The sequence below is a fragment of the Schistocerca piceifrons genome, chromosome 11, assembly GCF_021461385.2.
Source record: "Schistocerca piceifrons isolate TAMUIC-IGC-003096 chromosome 11, iqSchPice1.1, whole genome shotgun sequence".
In the NCBI taxonomy this organism is placed as follows: Eukaryota; Metazoa; Arthropoda; class Insecta; order Orthoptera; family Acrididae; genus Schistocerca; species Schistocerca piceifrons.
The window spans coordinates 155,448,612-155,473,167 of NC_060148.1; the positions used below are offsets into that span (position 1 = coordinate 155,448,612).

At 43.6% G+C, this 24,556-nt stretch overlaps 1 protein-coding gene across 1 annotated transcript in view; it reads left to right on the top strand.

Annotated features, from left to right (window-relative positions):
* The window catches only part of LOC124720306 (zinc finger protein 431-like), a 162,599-nt gene that overhangs the window by 72,737 nt on the left and 65,306 nt on the right, over nt 1-24,556 (top strand). The gene's annotated exons all lie outside the window — the stretch shown is intronic.

A 24,556-nucleotide genomic window follows, 5' to 3' on the forward strand; every position in this document is an offset into this window, starting at 1 on the left:
ACTTGCTGTCCATTCTTCTCCCACTCATCCTTCCTATTCTGTCCTGTTCTCCTTGGTTAGTTCCTTGCCTCCGAATTCGGATGGATCTCCTGAGGTCCAAAAGATTCCATCCCCCAATGGTGTTCTGTTCCGTTTTCCGCCGAATTTTATGGGAGTTTCAGGATGCTGTTGTTTTTTACACTGATGGCTCTAAATCTGCTGATCATGTGGGATATGTCTTCACGTCCTCTGTTGGAACAGAAAATCTTCTACTGCCACCAACATGTGGGGTGTTTACTGCAGAATTGATGGCAATTTCCCAGACCCTTACCTTTATTAAACAGTCCCAACACAACGACGTTTTGTTATGTACAGACTCAATGGGTGGCCTTCTGGCTACAGACTGGTGTTTTTCGCGCCATCCCTTGGTCTCTCCCATCCATGACCATCTCGCTGATATTCACCGTGCTGCTTGTTCCGTTGACTTCCTTTGAGATCTGTACAATGATTGGTTCTTGTGCAATAGATAATTGAAAGTTTTCCCAGACTTTATGTACTCCCTGTAATACACTACTGTTTCTAAAAAGTAAGACATTCAGATGCAGTGATCTGCACCATGCCACGATAAGAGGACTATAGAACAGCATAAACATAATATGTAATTTAAATGGCAGAGAGGTGGGGTGCACATAGGCACAGTATTGCTATCTTTTATGTGATAGGACAGGTCAGTGTTACACAACACTTGGTGCAGAGATGTCATATGAAATAGCAACACGTAATCAAGTGCCACTATTCCTGGCCACTTCCACAAGGTGGAATATTGGTGTGTGTTTTCAAATGGGGCAGAATTATTGGTTATTCTGTCATGTTTTGGCTCTCACAATGTAAGCTGCATCGACAGTGAGGCAGAGACGGAACCAGTGGAGACGGGGTACTGGAGGACCTGATGTGACCACAGTTTGAGATGACCACCATCTTGTCTGCTTGCAAGGCGTTACAAGAAATGCATAGTGTAGCAAGGTGACACTTACAGCAAGTGCATATAATGCACAGAAAAGGAAAACTTAGGGTAATTGGCAGGATATTAAGAGAAAGAGACTTCATGGTGGTGGATTGTAACATAAATCACAAAAGGAAAGGTAGTTCATGCGAAACAGCCACCAATGCAAGTGAGTGGAATAATGCTGTATTGGTTTGATTGGTTTTGTAAAAGGACATGTTTATAGAAAAACATGTGTCCTGAACAGCAACATGTGTGCCCTGTAGAGTACATGGCTCTTAACAACATACCTTATGTGCATCTTCTGACAGTATTACAGTAAAAATAAGTGTCATAGATAAAAATAACTACAGTTCTATCTTTTATCATTGATGAAAAGTAGAATACACACTGCTGTATTATTGAAAGAGAATGTGGAGTATGATACTTCTGTTGAATATTGGGAAGTAATACTGACAGCTTGATTCGGGATTATGTACGCAATACAGAAGTGTGTTGAAAAGAATGATTCTAGGACATAAATATGTAAATTAAGTTAAAGCTGTGCAAAGAATACCATGCCTTGATGCACACTGAAAAGTGAACTTACATGATAAACTCCATGTAAATAGGTGTGACAGCAAGAAAAAAAGGAAAGTAAGACAGACAGTACTTCATTGAAACAAGCTACATTCAAATATTAAGTCCAGTCAAAAGAAGTGTGTCAAAAACTTTGCTTGACATATTCTGTGTAACCCAGCAGTGAAAACTCTCTCTTCAACATCAACTGGAAAGTGGAGTGACCACTCCTGAAGATGATTGAGGAAAATATTTGTGTAGGCCACATGCCATATCAGATGATGACAGGTCTCTTATTCAGGAACTCAGTTTGAGTTTCTCAAACTATGAATAAATGTTTGAAAGAATGTCTGTACCACAATCTCAGTCTCTGCAGAATGTATCGATTCTTTATTATCACAGCTTCAGATGAAATACAAATGCATAACATTGAATTTAAGTCAGTTGTGTCATGCAAAAGCAGACAGAGCATACAAACTGTTAAACACAATACAGAAATCGCTACAAAGGAACAACAATATATATGTTACATTTGTGGACCTACAACAGGTTCTACTTTGTCATACACTGCCACATTCCATGGAATTCTGCCAGAGACAGCTACCATCATATAATTTCATAGTTCATGACATTGGTACTTACATAACACAGTAAATGTAGGGGATGGATCTGACGCAAGGTGTGGTTCAGCCAAAATAGTTTTCTGTCTGATTAAATTTGCAATGCTTGAAGGAGGTATGGAACACACACTAATTATATGCTCTGACCACCATGTTGGGCCGAACAATAACTGGAGAGTTGTAGCACCACATTTCAATCTGGTCAACTGAAAGTACTGTGGAGAAATACGTTAAAAGTTTTTGTGTTAGTCATAGTTTCCTACCTTGTGACAGGAACTTCACAATGATTGAAAAAAGAAATTGTCAAATGTTATGGCTCCTTTAGAATGAAAGCATGTCATAGCTTAGGCCTCTGTACAACCTTCAAAATTGGCCATTCAGCAGATGATGGAAGACTTCAAGGGCATAGAATCTGTTGAGCTGGTTATCAAAACACCACATGCTTTGAAAATTACTGGTGTACCCTGGTTGAAGTTATGCAGTGCTGATCCTTGAGGCATAAGGATACTTCATCCATGTGAAAGACATTTCGTTTTAAAACATGGGTGTGAACATGAAGTAAAAGAAATTCTGTTGCGTTTTGCTTTTTGGTTGCTCTACAATGGGGTACTGAGACTTATAAGGAGAAGAAAAGCGATCTATTGGGTGTGACAAAATACATGGAATCAAAATACAGGCAGTTTATAAAAACATTCAGTGTGCCAACTGAGTGTAATGTCAGCTTTGGGTCTCAACTTGATAATAAACTCATGTTCTATTACTTTTTAAGACCAAATTAATAACTTTACAGTAAGTATTAGTTTGTATCTTGTTATAAGTTTTTTTATTTAAAACTTTGAGACTCTAGGCAACCTTATAGTTACAGTAGAGTGTGATATACAGTAACGCTGTATGTCAGTTTCTATTCACTGTTTTTCCATTTTAATAGTTATGTAATTCCTAAAACCTATCCTCAGTGCAATTTTAAAAAAGCACAACAATTTTCAACAGTCTGCATCAGCAAACAATACGTATCTGCTATTACATTAATATTAATGGTTTTTTTTATTTCCTAAAAACTCCAGAATATACCATACAACATTATTCATTCACATGCTTAATTTTGCTATGATTATATGCATCTATCAGGTGACACTAATTGAGAATATGATTGATTGGTGCCTTCTTCCAATCACTAGGAAGTTTTCATGGCCTCAGAGACGTTTAAAAAGCTGTTAGAGGAAGAACAAGTTCACTGTAATATGAGTGATATTGTACAGCCATGTCATATGGTTCAGGTGCCTTTTTTTTTCTATTTATTGGTTTCACAGTAGAATATCAACAGAAATTGGCCATCTCAAAATCTGTCATTTTGATGTTGATCCCGGTACTGAAAGTGGCGCAGTGGTTAGCACACTGGACTCGCATTCGGGAGGACGACGGTTCAATCCCGTCTCCAGCCATCCTGATTTAGGTTTTCCGTGATTTCCCTAAATCGTTTCAGGCAAATGCCGGGATGGTTCCTTTGAAAGGGCACGGCCGATTTCCTTCCCAATCCTTCCCTAACCCGAGCTTGCGCTCCGTCTCTAATGACCTCGTCGTCGGCGGGACGTTAAACACTAACCACCACCACCACCACCGGTACTGAAAGGAGAAACTCCATTACAATATTCCATGACGAAACAGATTTGGAAGAGAAACTGAATAATTTGGCCTTGTCTGTTATCTTCAGTTCGTGTGCTAGTAGGGACACATTCTAAGATAAATATTACATTAAATATAAGTGAAAACTGCCATCACATGCAACTGTTAAAATACTGGCACTGTGTGCTTACTCCTTACTGAGAAAATTCAATCAAGATTCGTAATGTTAATGTTTTGAAATTGGTCCTGTGATGTATTGAGTTTCAGGCTAGTGAACAAATCTGATGCATAGTGTACCTCTACAGTCCCATGAATTAGTCAATGCCATCCATCACTGAGTACCTACCCTGTTAAAACCACCAGCTGCCTACACTAGATTTTGTCAGTCAAGCAACATCTAAGAGTATGGAGTTAGGCATATATTGCAATAGTTAATGTATACTTAAACAAGTTGTTTAAACTGAATTTAAATGCAGTGAAAACTAAATAAGGAAAAGTAAAGCCAGTGGCACTGTTAAGTTGAATGGTGTATACTGTCAATGTAAGAGACAGAAATAGAATTGACCATACTTAAAATCATTAAATTGAATTACATAGGTTCACATAGCAAGGTTGAACACTTCAGATTGAAGATCAATGCTATTACATTATGTGAATAATTAAGAATATTTGACAGATCTCCCAGTTACATAAGCTACTGTGAAATTAGAACTAAAATCTAAGTTCCAACTATGTGTTAATATAAGTTCATCTTCGATGCTCTGTCACTGTCTATCAAAGTTAAGCGTGAAACACAACTATCAGTTGCACAAAGTGAAAGTTTGCCAGTCTCATAAAACAATTGAATGTAATGAGAAGCTGCAAAAATCCTCACGTTTTGCTCAAAATCCTATCAACCATACAGTTTTAGAGAGTTGAAATGGCACAACTGGTTGGTTGCCCAGAGACTTCCGTTGAACTACTGTCAACTCCTACCCAGACATAAAAGTAACTGTTCGCTGGCCCAAACTATGTGAGAAACAAAAATATATTACCAAAGACCATGAGGCACAGCAGCACTGCTTATTTAAAACCTCAAGAACCCATACCATGCTAGTCATTTTCAAAACATTTTACAAAACTTAATTAAAATAACTGATTGAAAGTACATTGTTTTTATTGAAACTAAACTACTTGAAATAAGCACATTCCCCCTGCTGGTCACTTTAGAAGCTTACCAAACATTCTAAGATAAATATTTCATTAAATATAAGTGAAAACATGATAAACTGCCATCACATGCGACTGTTAAAATAAGCAAATACAAGGAAATACTCCTATACAAACAAATTTGTCATGTCAGATGAGATCATAATGTCCTGCTCATTTACATGGTGCTTTAGGTTACTATGTAGCACATATCAAGTTTGAATTACAATCATTGAACTGGACCCATCTTGATCACACTGCATATTAGTTAATTTGTCAAAAAAATACCTAAATACAGATTCACTAAGGATGATTGATTTGATTTGATTTGATTTTGACAGGGAGACTAAAACAGCTTTGGTCTAACCTGGAACTGCCTGCACCAAAACAGTTTATTGTGTGGTATTGTTCCCTGTACATCTAGTAAAGCCAACCAGTGCCCTTGGGTATTGCAAGAAGTCCCTTTACCAGTTCTTTGTTAGACACAATTTCTTCACTTCTGGTTGTGCCAAAAATTCTCTCTCGCTCTCCAATGCCGTGCATTCAAATATTAGATGTGATACAGTTTCTTCACCCTCATCACAGATGGTACATTATGTCCTTTTTCCGTTATACCCGTTGTATATAGGTATTTTTTGAAATTCCCATGGTTGGTCATCGTTCCAACCATGAGTTTAATCTCTTGGCTGTTCAGGCCCAGGATTACAGAGCTTCTCTTAAAACTGATCATACCAGGACCAAGGATATGAGATCAATCACACACATCAACCAGGTAAATCACCGGAGAAAGCTCTCCGTCAGTTTGTTGGGAGGACGGTGAAAGCCCTTTGCTTTCAAGAAATAAACCTCTGCATCCTCCTGGACATTGAGGGAGCTTTTTGTAAGATAACTGTTGATTCCATGGTTAGGGCAGCAGAGATGCATGACCTAGTGATCACTATATGTATGTGGACTAGGGCCATGCGTAGTAGGAGGGTAGAGGCCACCATGATGAGTGAAAAGATGGTAATTAACACCACTAGAGGTTGTCCATAAGGAGAACTTTTGTCCACATTATTGTGGAATCTGGTGGTGAACAAACTCATTGAGGAACTAGGTTCCAGACAATGATTTTGTGAAGGGTACGCAGATGACCTTGTTGTAATATTTGGCAAATTTACTGACACAGTTAGGAATATGGCACAAGGTGCACTGGACATTGTGCAAGACCAGTGCATTAAACGGAACCCAAGGTTTAAGCCTAAGAAGACTGTTGTGGTACCAATCGTGAAGAAGCATATCCAACACTGAAGTTGGAATCTAAAGCTTTTCGATGAAACTGCACCTATGAAGATGATAGTGAAAGATCTAGGGGGTACCCTTAGATGAGAAACTAACATGGACCCCTCACATAAACCCTTAAATACAGTCGTGCAGTCCCTGGGACCGCACTACTTTTCACACCCCTGTTTCTAGGAACGCTATTGACCTTGAAGAGCTGGGCGGTCCAGTAGCTTCCTTATCCTCAGTCTGCTGCTTGTTGCCACGGCAGTCATTGTTGCATTTCCTGTTTGCTTTTGTTTCATTGAAACGACGTCCATGGGACCGCACAACTGTGTTAGTGTAAGTCAGTGACTGACTGAACAAATTTCTGGCTGTTTTGTTCTTTGCATCTGTCGGTGACAATAACTTTGGAACTATGCCAGGTAACCCTGGTCCTTCGTTTGTGAGAACAGATGATCCAAATTTTGAAGAAAGACTTTCAAGAATTATTGATGAAGTGGGGAGTGACATATCCGATTTTGACTTTTCTGATGTGGAGGATGGTGATTTTATACATAGTGAACATGATTCGGAATCCAATGTGTCTGGCGAGAGTGAAAGTGACAAGGAAAGTTCTGAAGGAGAATCAGATAGCGAAGAAGATGAGGAACGTCCTAGGAAATACTTCTATGGCAGAAATAGGTCAAGTGGTCGGCAGGAGAACCAAACAGTCGCGTCAGAATTCCAGCTCATAGTTTATTGAAGATACCAGCACTTCGACACAAACCTGGAGGACAATCACAGATAGACCCACTGACTGCTTGGAGCTATATTTTCAGTGATGATATGCCGAATGAAATACTCACATGGACAAATGAGAAACTGGGAAAAATCTGTGGAAAATACATGAATACGGAAAGAACAGAAGTCAGACCTTGTACAATGTCTGAAATGAAGAGTTTCACCGGCCTTCTAATATACACTCCAGTATTCAAATCGAATAACAAAGACATACGTTCTTTCTATTGTACTGATGGGACTGGCTATGCTGTTTTCTGTCTCACTATGTTATCAGCAAGATTTCCTGCAATTCTCAACTGCTTGAGATTTGACAACCCTGATGAAGGGAGCTACGTAAGGTTTGTGATCCAACAGCTGCTATAACAAACATTCTACATAAATTCAACGAAAATTCGCAGTGATCCTATATTTTTGGGGCTAATGCTACAGTTGATGAAATGCTGATCAGTTTCAGAGGACACCGTAAATTCAAGATGTATCTAAACCGGCGAAGTACAGCCTGAAGCTTCAATGACCAGTCGACTCCAGGACTAACATCTTCAACACCTGTCTCTACTGTGGAAAAGGTACTGATGGAGCAGGACTTTCCCGAGACGAGAAGAAATACGCCGTTATCACTCAGGCTGTCCTCAGATTGTGCAAGCCAATAGCACATACTAACCGAAACAACACTGCTGATTACTGGTATGTGTCAATCGAACTTGCGGATGTTCTACGGAAAAATGATTTGACCACAGTGGGAACAATGCGGAAGAACTGAAAGGAAATTCCTGCATCTTTCTTGCATTCCTGTAGACGTGAAGTTGGAACAACGCTGTATGGATTTACTAAACACATCACACTCATTTTGCATGTGCTTAAGAAAGGAAGAGCAGTAATTCTTATATCAACAATGCATCACTCCCTAGATGATGACGTGGAAAGTAAAAAACCTGTAATAATAGCCCACTATAACACCACAAAGGGTGGTGTTGATACTGTAGACGAAAAGTGTGCCAAATATTGTTAAAGTTGCCGAACACAATGCTGGACCATGGCCGTGTTTTTCCATATTCTTGCCATAGTGTTGTCAATGCATATATTGTTCATCAGTCATTCAAGAAAAGAACTTCATGAAAGCCCTAGCAAAAGAACTTATCGAAGCTTCACTGCCCGAACGGATAGTGAATAAATGCCTTGCACGAGAATTGAATTTTTCTATCGTTCGAGTTCTAGGAACTGAAGTACATCTCCATGAAGAGCTAGAAAAGGAGTAAAAACTACCTAGGGATGGAAGGAAGGCATGTTGCATTTGTCCACCAAAAAAGAAGAGAGAGACAAGTTACTTGTATCGCAAGTGCAAGGTCCCAATTTGTTTGGAATGCTCTTGTAAGGTGTGTCCGCAGTGTGTATAATGTGGCCACTTTCAGTAGTGCAGATTTTTTCTGTTTCATTCGCTGTCATGAATACTCATTAAATTTAACACTGATGGTACCTGATCAACATTAACCTGCATCAACCAAGTTTCAAGTAATGAACTACACATAGATATTTGGATATTTGTCCATCACTGTAAATTTCAATGAGAATATAGAGTGCAATATGAATCGGTCTTTTTCACGGCACCGAAACTATTTTGTTCATATGTTACCATTTATGTATAATTGAAGAATAAATATGTAGTACTAAATTCAAAAAGTAGCACTAGGTTGGTGATTTTTGCGTATACGTGGTCCACGGGACCACACGACTGTAGTTGCGTGAGAAGTACTCAACTTTGATTAGCAGGGCGAAAAGTACTCTAGTGAGTACCAAAAGGACATATTGCAAAAAACTAGGGCCTAAGACCCAGAGGTATGCACTGGATATACAGTACGGTGGTTAGACTTAGAATCTCCTATGGGGCCATAGTGTCGTGGGAGAAGGTAGAACAGCAGGTTACAGCTAAGAAGCTTGCTAAGGTGCAGAGACTGGCCTGCTTCGCCATAACAGGCAGAATTAGTAGCACGGCAACCGCTGGAATGGAAGCCATGCCTCCACTACGCCCTTCGGTGTGAGTTTAATCTCTTGGCTGTTCAAGCCCAGGATAACAGAGCTTCTTTTAAAACATGGCTTTGGCATCATTACCTTACCATGTTTTTGCTTATCGACCTTGGACCAGTATTCTATGTGCTGTCTTCTAAGCCAGTTGTGTAGTTCTAGTTTGATCATAGCCTTGGTGATTGTCAGGACAGGTTCCGGTCCAATGAATGTAGAGTCTGCCCCCAACCTGTCAGCCTTTTCATTGCCGCCGATCCCTGAGTGGCCAGGGACCCACATTGGGTTTACCCAATTGCCAATTGCCAATTGCTTCCCCCTAGCTCCACCAGAGCCCTGTGACATTCTGCAATAATTTTGGATCTTGTTGCAGGACTTGCCAGTTATTTCAGGTCTGTCTAGCTGTCTGAATAGATGTAGATGCTACGGTCCTTCTAGCACCTATGTATATTTTCACACACACACACACACACACACACACACACACACACACACACACACACACCCTGATTGCAGTTATTTCAGCTTGGAATACCGAGGCGAGTGGTCCTAGAGAGATGATGCCCTCCAGTCTTCGCTGAATCCCATACACCCCGGCCCCAGCACCTTGGTCTGATTTCGACCAATAAGTGAACCAGACAATGTTCCCTATATGGTGTAGAACTGTTTTTTCTCACTGCTCCCAGCTTCAAATTATTATATTTTAAGGCTTGTTGAAGCAGTTGGGAGTTACTATATAGTCGGCTGGCATTTCCCCAGCTATTCCTATATTTGCCTCACTCACTATATTAGTGTGCGAGTCTGGATATCCCAATGAGATCCAGTTTTTACCAGTTTTTAGTCTGTATGCACCAGCTGCTGCCTTCATCTTAACCGAAAGGTTTAGTGTAGGCATGTCCAGCATGTTCCATTAACATGGAACATGTTTATGGAACAATCAGTATGCCGGGAAAGCTTTAAACATCACATGTCCAGCATGGCTTCCATCCCAGTGGTTGGCGTGCTACTTAGGCTGTGAACCTTAGCAAGCTTCTTAGCTGCAACCTGCTGTCCTACCTTCTTCCATGACACTACGGCCCCATAGGAGATCCTTAGTCTAACCACTGTGCTGTATATACAGTGCATACCTCAGGGTCTTAGGCCCTAGTTTTTTGCTACAAGTCCTTCTGGTACTCACTAGAGTACCTTTCGCCCTGGAGCAGATGCTCTTAATGTGAGGGGTCCATGTTAGTTTCTCATCCAGGTGTACCCCCTAGATCTTTCACTATCCCCTTCACAGGTGGAGTTTCATCGAAGAGCTTTAGATTCCAACTTCAGTGTTGGATATGCTTCTTCATGATTGGTACCACAACAGTCTTCTTAGGATTAGACCTTAGGTTTTGTTTAATGCACTGGTCTTGCACAATGTCCAGTGCACCTTGTGCCATATTCCTAACTGCATCAGTAAATTTGACAAGTATTACTATCACAAGGTCATCTGCATATCCTTGGCAAAAGCGTTGTCTGGAATTCAGTTCCTCAGTGAGTTCGTTCACCACTAGATTCCACAATAATGTGGACAAAAGTCCTCCTGATGGACAACCTCTAGTGGTGTTAATTACCATCTTTTCATTCATCATGGTGGCCTGTACCCCCTCCTACTAATCATGGCGCTAGTCCACCTACATATAGTGGTCAGTAGGTCATGCATCTCTGCTGCCCTAACCATGGAATCAAGGGTTGTCTTACAAAAAGCTCTCTCAATGTCCAGGAAGATAGAGCGGGGGGGGGGGGGGGGTATTTCTTGAGAGCAAAGGGCTTTCTCCACCCTCCCAACAAATTGACGGAGAGCTTTCTCTGGTGATTTACCTGGTTGATGTGTATGTTAGTTTGAATATAGAGGAGCCATAGTTAGCCTTCTCTCCCTAACATGTACATTAACCAGACTGATTGATCTCATATCCTTGGCGCCGGTATGATCAGTTTTCCCGGGATTTGAAATAAAGTCAACTGTCACTGCCTTCCAGGCATTGGGAATGACTCCCACTGCTAGGCTAACCATGAATAACCTGCACAGCACTCTTACAAGATTCTCTCCTGCTTGTTTCAAGAAAGCTGGAAAGATTCCATCTGGGCCAGGTGACGTGACCAGTTCGAATGTTCCCACTGCCCCTTGGATTTTACTGAAATCAACATACGCCTTGACCGGTCCCAGTCCTCTCTTTGAGTGGCTGAGAACCATTGTCTTTCAGGGGTCACATTCTGGCCTATGTTATCCGCCAGAGCATATTGAGTAAAACGAGTTTTGAGTAGCAGTTCCAGTGTCTCATATGCTGTCTTTGTATTTTCCCCATCCTCCTTCCTAAATGTACCTTCTGGATTAGTTGGTACCCTAGTGAGGAGTTTGTGAAGCCTGGCTTGAGTTGAGCACCTCTCGATGCTTGTCACATTAGAACCTTATGAAACATTCTAAGATCAATATTACATTAAATATTGGTGTAAACATGATAAACTGCCATCATGCAACTGTTAAAGTAGTCCGCAGCTCGTGGTCGTGCGGTAGTGTTCTCGCTTCACACGCCCGGGTTCCCGGGTTCGATTCCCGGCGGGGTCAGGGATTTTCTCTGCCTCGTGATGACTGGGTGTTGTGTGCTGTACTTAGGTTAGTTAGGTTTAAGTAGTTCTAAGTTCTAGGGGACTGATGACCATAGATGTTCAGTCCCATAGTGCTCAGAGCCATTTGATGTTACTCACGTTACTATCTCACTTGTAGTATTTGAAAGTTTGAATGCATGATAAATTTTCAGTCACCTTAATTATTTGTTCAAATTAATTTCCAGTGGTACTTACAGAGACTTCATACCATATATTGCGGATTATACAACTCATTTGTTTGTTCCCGCCAGGGGGTCCACAACTCTTTTGTAGATACATGAGTGGTGAGCATGGGGCCCCCGAGCTATTGCAGCCTTCCTTCTTCCCAGGGCTGCATTTCCTTCCCCTTCACCTCCTTTCCTCTCCTTGCTCCTTCCCCTCGTCCTCTCCTCTCCCTCTTGTGGTGCCCTTGCTTATGTTGGCCCCCGCTATCCTCCTGGTTCTGTTGGTTTTGCAATTTAGCTTTGTTGCGTAATCACCTCCTCCTTTTGGCACTCCCTGGTCCCCCTCTGGGGTTTGACTTCCACTACTAAATTTCTAATCCGTAGAGTGGGCCATTTGCGGAAGAGCACCTTACCATAGTGTCTCCGACATGTGCCCTCCTAGTTCATTCCAACTTTTCTTTCACGTCGTTGTCTGATGCTAGGGTGCATAGCCAGCACGGTAGCCAGCCAGCGTGGTGGGGTCGCGATGTACCCATTTGGTTGAGCCCCCTGAACACACAGGGATCACACTTCTGATACCTGAGCTGTGACCACCTCATGCAAGCCTTGGAGTGGTTGCTCATCATCCTGGAGCATCGGAATTCCCGGCGATGGCCGCCGTGCCAGACAGCCCTTGCTGTGGCTGGGTGGCACCCGTTAGGAGAGCCCCTGATCGAAATGGATGGTATAAGGGTGGACACTATGCAAATGAAACACATACAGGTCCAGAACTCTGGCCGTTCTTCTGTGGCCGTCTCTCTGCATGGAACTGATTCTTCGAGTTCTGCTTCTGTTGCCACTTCGGCCTTCCCTTCCATGGCTACCCCTTGGGAAGAGGGTCAGGCCTGTTGGCTAATGGCAAAGCCTTTCCCCCGTTATCTGTTTTGCACCAGGACTAATGGGGATACTTTCACCAATTTGGAACACATTGAAGACAAGTATGGCGAAGTGGACACCCTGAGCAAGACGCAGTTGGGTTTGTTGCTGATCAAAACTGCTTCAGGTGCCCAGTCTGCGGCCCTTCATGCCTGTCCTCATCTTGACACAATTCCTGTGTGCATTACCCCCCCCCCCCCACCACCAGTCTCTAAATATGGTTCAAGGTGTGATTTTTCACAGGGACCTCATCCTTCAAACTGATGAGGAACTTAGGGATGATCTCAGACGGCGGGGTGTTCACTTTGTTCGGTGTGTTCAGAAGGGTCCTAAGGACAATCGCATTGATACTGGTGCATTTATCCTGGACTCTGAAGGGGATACCCTCCTTGAGAATGTAAAGAATATGGTTTATCGATGTGATGTGAAGCCGTACATCCCACCTCCTATGCAGTGTTTTCAGTGCTTGCTTGCGTTTTGAACACACGTCTTCCAGTTCGCAGGCCCCTCTTTGTGGTGACTGTGGAGTCCACTCCATGAGGGGAGTCCCCGTGTTCCCCCTCCTGTGTGTGTTAATTGTCATGGCAATCATTCTCCATGTTCACCAGATTGCCCAGTATATATGAAGGAAAAGAAGATACAAGAGTATAAGTCCCTTGATCGTTTAACCTACACAGAGGCTTGTAAGAAGTATACTTGTCTTCACCCCGTGCCCATGACGTCTAGTTATGATTTAGTTACATCTTCACCCCTTCCTCCCCCTTCTTAGCCCAATACCAGGCCCCTCTGCTCTGCACCTCCCCTGCAGCTCCCACACCTTCTCCTGTGGGCGTTGCTCCCCCTCCCCAGCTGGAGAAGTGTCACACTCCCTCGGCATCTGTCGGTGAAGGTCGTCCCTCCCAGAATGCCCCTTCCAGGCACCTTCCAGGCCAAAGGTCTGCTGCCACGCAATGACCGTGAGAACCGCGGACTGTCGGCCCCCAGGTTGCCCGGTCTCTTTCTGTTCCCAATCTTGCTGCAGCTGGCTCAATTACGCCACACAGCCCTCCTCAATTTCAACCTGAAAAGAAGGAGAAACAATAGTCCGGGGACAAAGAGCCTCTGGTGTCACCAGAGGTTCCATCCCTGGCTGCACAACCAGATTCTGACCTGTCGTTCATGGATGTCGCCCCCTCCTTGTCGGCGATGGGTGGTGACCTGGCGGTATGACTGGCTTTAGCTTGTACAACCCCCATTTAAATCATCATTTTGTGGTTATCCAATGGAATTGTAATGGATACTACTGTCAACTTCCGGAATTGAAATCCCTTAGTTCGTACTACTCTGCAGCTTGTGTGATTCTACAGGAGTCTCATTTTGCTGATGCTCACTCACTGACCCTCTGTGGGTTCTGTGTTTTCTGTCGAAATCGGGTTGGACCCCTGTGGGCTTCTGGTGGCATTAGTACATTGGTCCGTACAGAAATTGCTAGCACGGGGATTCCTCTTCAAACTACATTGGAAGCAGTTACTGTTAGGGTCCACCTGGACTCTGAGGTCACGGTTTGCAATCTTTTTCTCCCTCCTGACAGGACTATTATACCTGCTGCCTTAACTGCCCTTCTTCAGCAACTTCCGCTTCCCTTCCTCCTTCTCGGGGATTTTAATGCTCATCATCCCTTGTGGGGCAGTGCATTTGCATCTAGATGAGGTCTTCTCTTAGATCAGTTTATTACAGACCACGACTTGTGCCTTCTTAATGATGGCTCCCCTACTCATTTCAGTGCCGGTCATGGTACCTTTTCTGTTATTGATCTTTCTTCTCCCTCTCTCCTCCCTTCATTACACTGAGCGCCACACGACGACCTTTGTGATAGTGACCATTTCCCGTTGATTCTCTCTCTCCCTTCCCGCTCCCCGATGGACAGGTCACCTCGTTGGTTTTCCAACGCACCGATTGGCCTCTATACACTGCACAGGTCGTGTTTTCTCCCTCTTAGTCAGCTTGTTTTCATGACGTCCTACATTACGTGTCTGATGTGATTGTTCACGCTGCTGGCCTTGCTGTGCAGCGCTCATCTGTATCATTTCGTCGCTGGCCTGTCGCGTGGTGGACTACGGCCATTGCCATCCGTGATCGCCATCGGGCTTCGCAACACCTTAAGAGGCACCCATCTTTGCCAGCCTAACTATCTTTAATCGCCTTCGCGCTAAAGCCCGTTATTTAATCAAACAGGGCAAGCAGATATTTTGGGAATGATTTGTTTCTACCCTCGGTTCTACTGTCCCTATATCATGGGTATGGGCTAGACTTCGCTCTCTCTAAGGTTGCCATCGGCAATCCACCCTCCCAGGCTTTCATCTCCCAGATGGCCTTCGTACGGACCCGTTAGTTCTTGCGGAACATCTTGCGACCCATTTTGCAATGACTTCAGCATCAGCCTCCTATCCAGCTGCTTTCCTTCACCAGAAACAGCGGGCTGAAGCTTTCATCTTATGTTTTACCCCTTGTCAGTCAGAATCTTAAAACGAACCTTTTACTGAATGGGAATTTCCTTCCGCAATTTCTTCTTCTCATGATACAGCCCCTGGCCCAGACTCCATTCATAACCAACTGCTTCAACATCTCAGTGCTCCACAACAGCAACATCTTCTCCAGGTGTTTAACCGTATCTGGCTCCAGGGTGACTTCCCTTCTCAGTGGAGGGATAGCATCGTGGTTCCTGTCCTTAAGCCTGATAAGAACCTCCTATTTGTCGACAGCTATCGGCCAATTAGTCTGAGCGATGTTGTTTGCAAGTTACTTGAATTGATCGTAACCTGTCAGCTCAATTGGTTCCCAAATCTCGGGATCTATTGTCCTCTTACCAGTGTGGCTTCCGAGAGGGAGGGTCTCTGATCGATCATTTACTCCGCTTGGAATCTGCAGTTCGGCAGGCTTTTTCCCAGTGCTGCCATTTGGTTGCAGTATGTTTCGACCTATGCAGGGCCTATTACACGGTCTGGCGTCATCACATCTTATTTACCCTTCATCAGTGGGGTCTTCAGGGTCCACTCCCGATTTTTATCCGCCAGTTCCTGTTCCATCGGTCATTCAGGGTTCGAGTTGGTACTGTTTTTAGTTCTCCACGGACCCAGGAGAAGGGAATCCCACAGTCCCACAGGATTCGGTCTTGAGTACTTCTTTCCCTCATTGCTATCGATGTCTTTCTCTACTCCGTGATGACTGGGTGTTGTGTGATGTCCTTAGGTTAGTTAGGTTTAAGTAGTTCTAAGTTCTAGGGGACTGATTACGACAGATGATAAGCCCCATAGTGCTCAGAGCCATTTGAGCTATCGATGGACTTGTGGCCTCTGTCAGTCCTTTGGTCGCCCCTGCCCTGTATGTGGATGATTTCTGCATTTGCGTTCGTTCCTCTTCGATGGCGTCTGCAAAGTGGCAGCTCCAGGGAGCTATATGGCGTGTGTCTGCATGGACCCTCTCACACAGGTTTCAGTTCTCTCCTTTAAAATCGCGGGTGGTCCACTTCTGTCGCCGTACTACGATCCACCCTGATGCAGAGCTCTATATCAATGCACAACGATGGCCTGTGGTCCCACAGTTTCGTTTCCTGGGTCTTCTTCTCGACAACAAGCTCACTTGGCTGCCCCATATCAGACTTCTGAGGGTAGGATGTTTCCGTAAACTCAGTGTCCTTCGCTTCCTTTCCCACTCCTCTTGGGGTGCGGACCGCTCCCTCCATCTCTGTCTTTATTGTGCTCTAGTTCTGCCCTGCTTGGACTATGGTTGTCAAGTTTATAGTTCGGCTGCTACTTCCACACGGCACATACTGGATCCAGTCCATGATCGTGAGATCCGTTTGGCCACTGGTGCCTTATCAACTAGCCCTGTTGATAGCCTCATGGTTGAAGCTGGGATTCCTCCTTCTATCTGTTCGGCGGCCCCAGCTTCTGGTGTCTTATGCACTCGCTGTCCGTTCTTCTCCCACTCATCCTTCCTATTCTATCCTGTTCCAAGACCATGGACGTCGCCCACCTGATTCCTGCTCTCGGCGGGTGTACCAGTTGGGCTCTGCCTTGCATCTCTTTGCTGTGATATTGAGCTTCCTTCTTTGTCCTGTTTTCCTCGCGCCCTCTCCTCCACCCCCCCCCCCCCCCTTGGTTAGTTGCTTGGCCTCGAATTCGGATGGATCTCCACTGAGGTCCGAAAGATTCCATCCCCTAATGGTGTTCTGTTCCTTTTTTAGCCGAATTTTATGGGAGTTTCGGGATGCTATTGCTTTTTCCGCTGATGGCTCTAAATCTGCTGATCGTGTGGGATATGCCTTCACGTCCTCTGTTGGAATGGAAAATCATCTACTGCCACCTACATGTGGGGTGCTTACTGCGGAATTGATAGCAATATCCCAGGCCCTTACCTTTATTAAACAGTCCCCACACAACAGTGTTTTGTTATGTACGGACACAATGAGTGGCCTTCTGGCTATTGACCAGTTGGTTTCTCCCATCCATGACCATCTCACTGATATTCACCATGCTGCTGGTTCCGTTGACTTCCTTTGGGTCCCTGGCCATGTGGGTATTCCAGGTATTGAGCTCGCTGATCGTTTGGCTGGGGGAGCAGTCACTTACCCCCCATTTTCTGTAACCCCACCTGCAGCGGATTTATGGCTACACATCAAATCCCACTTCGCATAATCATGGGCCAACTCTTGGGAAGCAATGTCTCTGTCTAATAAACTTCATGCAATTAAGGCGACACCAGGCCTGTGGCGTTCTTCCTTTTGCCTCTCCCGAAAGGAGTTGACCACACTGTGTCGTCTCCACAGTGGCCATACCAGGCTAACCCATGGTTTTCTTTTGCGTGATGAGCCACCCCCAATTTTTGGTTGTGGGGCCTTCCAGTCAGTAGCCCACATTTTGGTTGAATGCCCCCTTCTTTTGTCTCTGCGTGCTAAGTACAATCACCCCAGCACTTTACCTTCGATGTTGGCTGACGATTCCCGGATGGTCGACCTGGTTCTCGGTTTCCTCTGGGAAAGTTGTTTTTATTCTCAGTTTTAAAGTTATTAATCTGTCTCTGGTGTTGGGGCAGGGCGGTGAGTGTTGGGGTATCTCCCACTGTAAGCCGTGTTTGGAGATTCGCGACTCCCCTCCATGACCGAGATCCTCTTTTCTTCCCCTTTTGCTCTGTTTTCATTATTTTTTAGGATTGGTTAGTCTCCTTCCCGATACGTACTTCAACATTGTAGCAGTTGCACCTTTGAAGTCGCAGGTGTTCTTGCCTGTGCTGCTTCAGAAGTGGGATATTTCCTGCCTCTAGCATAGCACTGGGTTCGTTCTCTTGCAGACTTGCCTCATTTTGTTTTTACCATTGACAACATGATTGGCCTTTTACATTTGTTAGCCTTTTCCCTTTTATCTTTCTCACTTTCCTGAGATGTCACACTATCGGAATGGACCACATTTGAAACAAGGGACTGATGACCTTGCTGTTTGGTCTCTTAAACCCCAACCAACCAACCATTTGTTTGTTCAAAAAAGTGCCTTCAAAATTGAGGTGTGTTGTACTCGAATTTGATATAACAAGTCCAGTGTTGGAATCAAAATTCCTGGTTGCTTTAAAATTAGCCATATATTCAATGCTGCAGGAAATCCATTTCTATCTATTAACATTGGATTCAATTGCACCGATGCAACGAACATGAGTTAATGTGATTCACAAGCTTGCTAACAGTGTCTCCCTCATGCCCCGTAATCACAATCCAAGAGCACTGTCTAGCCTGTAATGTGTCATTGCAGTCTACAGTGCCGGCGAACTTGAATTGAAAGTGATTTGTGTTATTGGTAACAGAAGAATATTTTCTTTAGTAGCTAGTTTCACAATGAAAAAATAAAAGCTACTAATATTATGCAGGCTATAAATATAAATTAATAGCATATGCAGAAGAACGTAGAAACAGAGCAGCTGAGCATCATTTCAGTCCTCCAGCAACAGAAAAAAAATTGCTGTTGGCAGGCTAGTATAGAAGAACAGAAAAACATGAGGATGGCTAAATGTGCAAATAGAGGACTGAATACAAAATGGCCAAAACTAGAAGATGATATACTGAAAGGGATTCAAGCATACCATCCAAATGGTATTCAAATTTCTACAAAAAATGACTCAAATACATGCTTGTAAGCTAGTGCTACTGTGTAACTTAACAGATGTTAAGTGTGAAAATGTTTGGTGCTACAGGTTTATGAAGCGCCATGTACTTAGCATGTGAACCAAGACCTAAACATCTCATAAAATGCCATAAGAGTATGAAGAGAGAATATTATATTATGATCACATTATTATACAACATTGAAAGAAAACCAATGTGGAACTAAGTTAAATAGTGAATAAAGACTTGATGTGCCAATTAACAAAATTTTTGCCATGAAACGTGCTAAAACGGTAACTATTAAAACAGGTGAACATGAAAAATGCGCTACACTGTTGTTCTTTCGTGTTGTGTTGATGGCACTAAACTTAATCCAGTGATCATTTTCAAGTGCTAAAAAACGTCAAAACCTTGTGGAATACTGGCAGGTGTTGTTCATTTTTGTGACAAGGGTTGGATGGATGAAGCTGGTATGAAATCGTGGATTAACAGAAGCAAAGGAAAGTCACTTCGTTGAAGATGAGTTCTCTTCTTGTGCTAGATCACTTCAGTAGTCACTTTTAAAATTCTGTGAAAGAGAAATGGAGACAATTAAATTCCGAGCTTGCTGTTATTGCAGGAGGACTTACTTCACAATTGCAACTTCTTGATGCCTTGACAAATACACTACACTGAAAAGCCAAATAAGCTGGTACACGTGCATAATATCATAATATCGTGTAGCCCCAGTGAGCATGCAGAAGTGCCACAACATGACATGGCATGGGCCCAGCTAATGTCTGAAGTAGTGCTGGGGGAGAACTGACACCATGAATGTTGCAGGGCTGACCATAAATCAGAAAGAGTACAATGGATCGAAGATCTTTTCTGAACAGCGTGTTGGGAGGCGTCCCAGATATGCTCAGTAATGTTAATGTCCAGGGAATTTGGTGGCCAGCAGAAGTGTTCTCAGAAGAGTGTTCGTGGAACCACTCAGTAGCAATTCTGGATGTGTGGGGTGTCACATTGTCCTGTTGGAATTGCCCAAGTCTGTCAGAATGCACAGTAGACATGAATGGATGCAGGTGATCTGACATGATGATTATGTACATGTCACCTGTCAGTCATACACTCCTGGAAATTGAAATAAGAACACCGTGAATTCATTGTCCCAGGAAGGGGAAACTTTATTGACACATTCCTGGGGTCAGATACATCACATGATCACACTGACAGAACCACAGGCACATAGACGCAGGCAACAGAGCATGCACAATGTCGGCACTAGTACAGTGTATATCCACCTTTCGCAGCAATGCAGGCTGCTATCCTCCCATGGAGACGATCGTAGAGATGCTGGATGTAGTCCTGTGGAACGGCTTGCCATGCCATTTCCACCTGGCGCCTCAGTTGGACCAGCGTTCGTGCTGGACGTGCAGACCGCGTGAGACGACGCTTCATCCAGTCCCAAACATGCTCAATGGGGGACAGATCCGGAGATCTTGCTGGCCAGGGTAGTTGACTTACACCTTCTAGAGCACGTTGGGTGGCACGGGATACATGCGGACGTGCATTCTCCTGTTGGAACAGCAAGTTCCCTTGCCGGTCTAGGAATGGTAGAACGATGGGTTCGATGACGGTTTGGATGTACCGTGCACCATTCAGTGTCCCGTCGACGATCACCAGTGGTGTATGGCCAGTGTAGGAGATCGCTCCCCACACCATGATGCCGGGTGTTGGCCCTGTGTGCCTCGGTCGTATGCAGTCCTGATTGTGGCGCTCACCTGCACGGCGCCAAACACGCATACGACCATCATTGGCACCAAGGCAGAAGCGACTCTCATCGCTGAAGACGACACGTCTCCATTCGTCCCTCCATTCACGCCTGTCGCGACACCACTGGAGGCGGGCTGCACGATGTTGGGGCGTGAGTGGAAGACGGCCTAACGGTGTGCGGGACCGTAGCCCAGCTTCATGGAGATGGTTGCGAATGGTCCTCGCCGATACCCCAGGAGCAACAGTGTCCCTAATTTGCTGGGAAGTGGCGGTGCGGTCCCCTACGGCACTGCGTAGGATCCTACGGTCTTGGCGTGCATCCGTGCGTCGCTGCGGTCTGGTCCCAGGTCGACGGGCACGTGCACCTTCCGCCGACCACTGGCGACAACATCGATGTACTGTGGAGACCTCACGCCTCACGTGTTGAGCAATTCGGCGGTACGTCCACCCGGCCTCCCGCATGCCCACTATACGCCCTCGCTCAAAGTCCGTCAACTGCACATACGGTTCACGTCCACGCTGTCGCGGCATGCTACCAGTGTTAAAGACTGCGATGTAGCTCCGTATGCCACGGCAAACTGGCTGACACTGACGGCGGCGGTGCACAAATGCTGCGCAGCTAGCGCCATTCGACGGCCAACACCGCGGTTCCTGGTGTGTCCGCTGTGCCGTGCGTGTGATCATTGCTTGTACAGCCCTCTTGCAGTGTCCGGGGCAAGTATGGTGGGTCTGACACACCGGTGTCAATGTGTTCTTTTTTCCATTTCCAGGAGTGTATTTAGATGTATCAGGTGTCCCATATCACTACAGCACAAGCCCCGCACCATTACAGAGCCCCGACCAGCTTGAATAGTTCCCTGATGACAAGAAGGGTCCTTAGATTCATGAGGCTATCTCCGTACCTGTACACATCCATCTGCTCACTACAATTTGAAACGAGACTCATCTGACCAGGCAACATGTATCCAGTTTCAACAGTCCAATACCGGTGTTGACAGACCAAATTGAGGTGTAATACTTTGCGTCGTGCAGTGATCAAGGGTGCACTTGTGGGCCTTCAACTCCAAAACCCCATATCAGTGATGTTTTGTTGAATGGTTTGCATGCTGATACTTTTTGATGGCCCAGTAATAAAACCTGCAGCAATTTGCGCAGAGATTGCACATCCATCGCGTTGAATGATTCTCTTCATTTGTTGGTGGTCCCGTTCTTACAGTATCCTTCTCAGGCTGCAGCAATATCAGAAATTTTATATTTTAATGGATTGCTGATATTCATTGTACACTCATGAAATCGCCATATGGGAGGATCCCCACTTCATAGCTATCTCAGAAATGCTGTTCCATCGCTCATGCCCTGGCTATAACGTCACATTCAGACTCAATTAAATCTTAATTACCTGCCATTGTTGCAGCAGTAACTGATAAAAGAGCTGGACCAGACACTTCTTGTTTTATATAGGCATTGCCGACTGCAGTGTCATATCCTGCTTGTTTACATACCTCTATCTTTGAATACGCATGCTTATACCAGTTTCCATGGCATTTCAGTGTATTTAAATTGTATATGCAAGAGGATTGGAACAAATGGATGATGGATTAAGCCCAACATTAATTCATGACAAAGGAAGTTCTAAAATGATCTACAAAGAAACAAGTGTGTCAGTCAGTAAAGCAGCTGTGATGTAGGGTGAGAGAAAATATCAGTGTTAAATCTTTCAGTAGGTCGGCATAAATAACGCTCATAATGGTAGTGAAGACCATCTTATATATAAAGAGGACAATGATGCTGAGGAAAGAGGAAAGTTGAGATAATGAATGTCAGTGATCTTAAAAGGTCATTTTGGTTTTGTAAACTAAGAAATTTTTAAGCTTACTTTGAAATCTAATAAAAATGGTAAAAATGTACTTTCCTTAACAATTGATTGAAAATTAAGGTGCACCTTACAGTCTGTAAAATGTGGTAATTGTTTTCTTTGAATGCATTTTGATCTGATGTGATGAGCTCACATCAATTTACTTAAGGATTGTTGCTGCTGTCCAGAAGGTCATCAAATTGCATATAGTGATCTGCAGAACAAAACAGTATTTGTACTCTGCCACTGTTGTTTACTATCTCCTTCTTTCATCTCACCATGGGTCTTAATACAGTTCTATTACAGTAGCACTCTAAAATCTTTTATAGAAAGCATTAGTTACAATTACATAAACACAAGTGTGTAATAGAAAAAAAACTGGCATTGGGTAATTAAAGGATATGAAATTGTAATCTATTTAGTACAAGTCTGCATATCTATTTGCACGATATATGAGAGAGAATTGTCCGAGCATGTGTTTCCATAAGTACTGATGTGATAAGAAATACCACTCCATCCATGGTAAGAAGATTGCACCACCACATTGATACCAATGGTCATCACTTCGAACACCTTCTGTAAATGGACGTCCAAGCCACCTTTTTGACCTTCATTGACCTTTAAAGACGTTAGTGTTAAACATCATCGGATTCATAGCCGCTATCAGAAAATAAGTATCAAACTGTAGCATCCCATTTAAAAAGCAAAGTTGACCTTTATATCTCTGAAGCAACAATCAACCAATTTCATACTGTGGCCCCTGTTGTAACATGAAACTCTTGTCCCATAAACCTCTCGGCTCCTATCATACTTTCGGAGCTACTCTTAGTCGTAATAGTGACTCACCCGGTATACTCCACACCATCAGAAAAAAAAAATGTTGAATTTATTTTTGTCACTCCATAAAACCTTAAATCCACCTTTGACATTCCAAGTTCAGGGTTTCCTTGGAAAGTCTATCCTGTCCCTAGTTTTAAAATTTATGGGCTGGTTTATTTCATTTATCATGTAAATCATCTGTTACTAAGTGACTTTTTATAGTAGATGTACATGGGCTCAGTCCATTATTGTGTTTCAGATATTCCCTGATTTGTTGAGATGTTTCCCTTGGAGCAGCAGCTGATTGCCTACAAATCATTCTGTCCTTAGCGCAAACCATTTCAGATGAGAATAGCTGGAGGTTGTACCAAGACCTTCTCATCTGAAATACATAGAAATAGGCCATTATCTACCAACATGCTACTTAGACAATATTACAATACTTAGACAATATTACACTTCCAAATACAGCATTTGTATTACATATTCTTTTCATTTATTTTTCTTTGACATGTGCATTATATAGATTACATTCTCATCAACTAGGTAGTAACAAGTTATATTGAACCATTTTAAGAGCGCTTCTAGAACCTTCAGTCCGGAACCTCGTGAATCCTACGGTCGCAGGTTCGAATCCTGCCTTGGGCATGGATGTGTGTGATGTCCTTAGGTCGGTTAGCTTTAAGTAGTTCTAGGGGACTGATGACCTCAGATGTTAAGTTCCATAGTGCTCAGAGCCATTTGAACCATTTTAACAATTGTTAAGCATTGCATTCGCTGTAATGTAAGAGAAAACTATATATTATTTTCTTCATATTTTTTTTTAAAGCATAGCAACTGTATACCAATAAGATTGTAACAATGAGAAGTCTTTGCTGTTAGATTCAGAAGCATCTGACCCACCATAAATTTCAAGGTGGTGGGTTACTCTGTACTGTTAATGAAATAAAATAAATAAGTAGATCAATGTCCTTCCTCCTCACTCTTCAAGGAAGATCAGACCTTAGCTTATTGGTTACTGTTACTTCCTGTTCTTGCCATTGACGTTGCACACCTGTTAGTTGTTGTGATATGCCATACTCTGTAGCATACTCTGTTACCTCCCAGTCTTCAAGACATGCCAGACAGTTTGTTTCACATCAAGCAAGTGTTCTGTTGTGTTATACTTCTGGTTCTCTACAAGTAAACAATCACTGAGTGAATACCTGAGTCATAGTGGTTAATGAATACCATACCATCAAGGCAAGTTACACA